Here is a 5,182-nt window from a genome sequence, read left to right on the forward strand (position 1 = left end):
TGGTACCCAGTCCTATGATGAAAACATAGAGTCAGTAATCTAAAATCAGCAGGAGCCTGAGATCTGCATGGAACAGCAACACTAAAGCCAATTCAGAGCATGAATTAAGCTGTGAAAGTGAAGCTTCCTCGTTTCATTCAGACACACCGTGTCATATGGATATTAACATTTCATTACCATCCATTAATTTCTCGGATCCTTCAGTACCTTAACACTTCAAAAGTATTGAAGGACAATAGAGCCCAAAAGTCTAGGGAATTGGACAAAGTAGCTCAAATTCTTAGGGTTGACTTTGAATTTTTTGATTAACTACAACTAAAAGCTACATATTTCAAATAACAGAATAAAATTCTTACCTCAACCGGTGAGAAATCTAACTGCTTGATCACCACAGCTACACTTGGATGCAGCTTGAAGTGATAGGATGCATTTTCCTTCAGCAGTACTTATTCATTTGTGTTGCTTTTAGTAGAGTATGCCCAAGTCCATCCAATATTGGGCAACTGGGCTATTGCCAGTCTTTCATCTCATCTTCAGATATACTCTAGGTGTGGCAGTGGGTACATCCAGGAAACTAAATGGTTTTGGTTGTCATTGTAAGGAGCTAGAGAGTGTTTTTCCTGTTCACAACCTGAAAATTTGTAGAAACTGCTTCCTCATAGTCTCTCATTGGCAGAACTAGGTTGAATTTAGTGAGTGTCACTAACTCATGGCAAGTATTCAAGTGTCTTTTGGTTTGGATGTTCACGCTTCTTTAGTCATGATATTGTCTGGGAAGACAGATCAAAGTTGCAAGAAGAAAGCAGAAATTGGAAGAGATGTCCACAGGATAAATCTGAGGCTCAACTAAATGTACCAAGGGCAAGGGTAAGCTAGAGACTTGTCAGGGAGACTTTGCTTTGTCTTCTGAGCCCATGACCTTTTCTTTACTTTCTCCTATGTCTATTCTCAGAGGAGTTTATTCTCCCAAAGAAATGTCCTTTCCCTTGAAATACTGGTCTAAGAAGTAGAAGTTAATGAATTCCCTTGGGTGTGTTTCTTGGCTTTCCTTAGAGAAGTTCTTCTCTCAATAAATGAGCTCTGAGGTCTTTCTTTCACCTTGAATACAGAATTTGACTTCTTTAAACTTCCAAGTACTGAGATTATAGGAACATAATACTTCTCTTGTCAGGGTTTCTTTGAAACCCTAAAGGAAACAGTGACAATCAACGTTTCCATTTATAGTTGAGTAGACCTGTAGGGATCCCCTTATAGTCAGCTCTCTAGCTGAGAGAGAAGGCTAGTTTCTCAGTTTTTGTGGAATGTTGCTTCATTTATTAGTGTCTTCTTTGGATGATTTCCAATACCTATGGTTATTTCTATGTCATCTGTAGATATGAGAATCTTCATTGGTATCTGACTACTTAGAATCTCTTCTATGTTTGTTTATGTCTTGCTGTCATTTGTGGTGATTGAAAATAGTGCCTGATTGTCCAAGTATTAAGTGGAAAAATAAAGTGAAATCCATAGAGATGTAAAGGGATGATAGTAACTAAAACCATTTTAATGCTCCCACATATTAAAGATAGGCTGTTCATTACATAAATACACTTAGATGACAATGGTCTATCATTGGCAGAAATAGGTGAAGAAGAGATGTGGTTTTAAATAAATGCTGAGGAAATAAACCTGTGCACATAGACACTCTGGGCACAGCTTTGTCTTCAGTGAATGAACAGAAATGGAAAGGAAAGAAAATAACTTCCAAATGTACCCAATAAAATAATTTTAGTAAGACGAAAATTGGTTTCTAAAGAACATATGATATACAAAGAGCCTGTCACAGCCACATTTTGACAGCCAAGTTTGGTATTATGCAAGATACCCAGCTGTCTGTCTTGAGTCAATGAGCTTTCATTTACTTGGTTCAGCTGTTTCTGTGGGTTTTCCTGCCTAGGTCTTGTTCCCTTTGCTCCTAATATAGCTCCTCCTTCTTTATTCCTGAACTCCTGGAGCTTGGCCCAGTGCTTAGCTGTGGATCTCTGCATCTGTTTCCATCAGTTACTTGATGAAGGTTCTTGTTTGTCTTTCTGTGTCTAAGTTACCTCACTCTGGATAGTTTTTTTTCCTAGTTCCATCTGTTTGCCTGCAAATTTCAAGAAGACATTGGTTTTTTTTTTCCCTGTTGTGTAAAGTGTTTCATTGTATAAATGTACCACATTTTCTTTATCCATTTTTTGCTGGAGGGTCATTTATGCTGTTTGCAGGATCTGGCTATTACGAATAATGTAATCATCTCTTTCTTGAGGTGAGGAAAATTTTATTCAAATATTTTGTAGAACATGTTTTTTGGGCCTTTAATGGGGAATTATTCTCTTTCCTTTGGTCCTATTATTCTTAGGTTATATCTTTCCATAGTAGTTCCAGATTTCCTGGATGTTTTATGCCAGGAATATTTTTAGATTTAATGTTTTCATTGACTCGTATATTTCTGTCTCCTATCTTATCTCCAATGCATGAAATTCAATATTCTATCACCTGTATTCTGTTGGTGAAGCTTGCCTCTGTCATTCCTGCTCTCATATCTAGATATTTCATTTCCACAAATGCTTCTATTTCTGTTTTCAGACCCTTAACAGTTTTATTCACTTCTTTCAGCTGTTTATTCTCTCTTAGATTTCATTATGGATTTATTCATTTCTTCCAATTGTTGTTTTCTAGAACGAGCAGTGGGTCACTTCCCGCCGCCTGCCTCCCAGCTAGCTTTACCCCTGAAATAATTACACGGAAACTGTATTCTTTTAAACACTGCCTGGCCCACTATCTCTAGAGAGTTAGTTACTGGCTAACTCTCACATCTTGATTAACCCATTTCTAATAATCTGTGTAGCACCACGAGGTGGTGACTTACTGGAAAAGATTCAGCATGTCTGACCTGGTGGCTGGCTCCATGGCGTCTGCCTCATTGCCCTCTTCCCAGCATTCTGTTCTGTTTACTCTGCCTACCTAATTTTCTGTCCTATCAAAGGGCTAAGGCAGTCTCTTTATTAACCAATTAAAATAACACGTAGACAGAAAGCTCACCTACATCATTGTTGGTTCTTTCTTGACTTTCTTTTTTTAGAAATTGTATTGCTAAATATGTTCATTGTCTTTCAACCTCTCCTAAATCTATGACATGATCCTCTCTCTGCCTTCCTTCCAAGGCTTTTGAACTTTTCACACCCCCTATTTTTCTTTTTTCTTTTTTTATTTATTAAAAATTTCAACCTCCTCCCCACCTCCCTTTTCTCCTCCCCTCCCCCTCCCCCTCGCCCTCTAGTCCTAAGAGCAGTCAGGGTTCCCTGCCCTGTGGCAAGTCCAAGGTCCTCCCCACTCCATCCATGTCTATAAAGGTGAGCATCCAAACAAACCAGGCTTCTACAATTCAGTCCATGCAGTATGGTGTATTTTTTATTCATTCCAACTGTCATGATTTTTTTTCTGGACTTCTTCAGGGAATTTCTTAATTTATCTATTAAGGAACTTAATCATCTCCATATAGTTGATTTTAAGGTCTTCTTCTTGTGTTTCAGCTATGTTGCAATACTCAGGGCCTGCTGTGATAGAACATCTGGGTGATGGTGGAAACATATTGCCCTTGGTATTATTGATTGTGTCCACACATTGTGGTCTAGGTGTCTGGGTCTGGGGTTATTATAGGTCTTGATACTGATTTCTGGATTTTTCTTTGATTAGTCTGTCTTCTGTTAATTGATTTCTATTTCTTGTCTGGATTTTCAGGGAGTGTGTTTTCTGTGTGTTGCCTGTTTTACTGGTCTGTTCATCTTATGTGTTCAGGGGGAAATCTTCCATGTGTTGAAGACTGAGAGGAAATAACACAGGAGTGAGATGGTTTGTGGGATCCACAGGGGCATGGACAAGGGTAAGAAGGGCCTGCAGATGGCATTCTGTTGAAACATTACTGATTCTCTGATAATTGGATCTGGGGTACCATGAGTATAAAGATGGTCCTTTTGTAGCCTGCATGGTCTTCAGGCAGGAATATGATTGACCAGAAGGTGTCTGATTACATTTGGTCCTGGGACACGGAAATGAAGGTTGAATAGAAAGAAGGGGTGGTATGATCTGTGTGATTCACAGTGTGCATACGTGGGGGTGGAGGGAGTCTGTTGCTGGTGTTCTGTTGGAGTGCCAGGGATGACTCTGAGACTTAAGAGGGCAGAGAAACTACTTGATCAGCATACATGATCTTCTAGCCTCAAAGTAGGTTTAATTTGCATTTTCCTAATGGTTAAAGATGTTGAACATTTTGAGAAATATTTCTCAGTTATTTGTATTTTTTTGTTTGAGAACTCTCTATTTTCTTTCATGCCTCAATTATAATTAAATTGTTTGTTTTTTAGGGTTGTTTACTGTTTGTTTGTTTTGCATTATTTGTATTTACTAATTACACCTTTATCAGTGATACAGTGGGTAAAGATGTGTTCTGGTTTTGTAGACTGTTGCTTCACTCTAATGATGCTGTGACTTTAGTCACACAGGTTTTTAGTTTCATGAGCTCCCATTTATTGTTTATCTTAAAAACTGCTTTACTGGGATCCTGTTCAGAAACTCTTTTCCTGTGCCTATAAATTGCTGTGTCTTCCTAAATTCTTAAGAATCAGGGAGTTGGGCTAACTTTAAATCCTTCATCCATTATGATTTGATTTTTATTTAGGGTGAGAGAAATATCTATTTTCATTCTACATGACACTATTCAGTTTGACTAGAACCGTTTGTTGAAGATTCTGTCATTTCTCTAATGAATGTTGTTAAACTCTTTTTCTTAATGAAGTCGCTATAGCTGTGTGGGTTTATATGTGGGTCTTCAATTCTACTTCTCTCATAAATGTGTCTGTTCTATGACAGAATTATGCTTTTTTATTATTGTAGCTGTATTTCCTGTAACAAGAAATCAGGAATAGTGGTATCTTTTACAACATTTTTACTATTTAGAATTGTTTATATTCTCATGCTATTTTATTTTCATGTAAATTTTATAATTATTTTTTTCCATCTTTTTGTATAATAGCATTGGAATTACTGTGAAGATTTTATTGACTCTGAACATTGCCTTTGTGTAGTTACATTCTCTTACTTTAAGTTGGTACATCTGTCCTTAATGGTGAAGTGTGTTCCTTAGAGACTTTGGGTTGATGGA

Source organism: Myodes glareolus, chromosome 7, assembly GCF_982192425.1.
Source record: "Myodes glareolus chromosome 7, mMyoGla1.1, whole genome shotgun sequence".
Classification (NCBI taxonomy): domain Eukaryota; kingdom Metazoa; phylum Chordata; class Mammalia; order Rodentia; family Cricetidae; genus Myodes; species Myodes glareolus.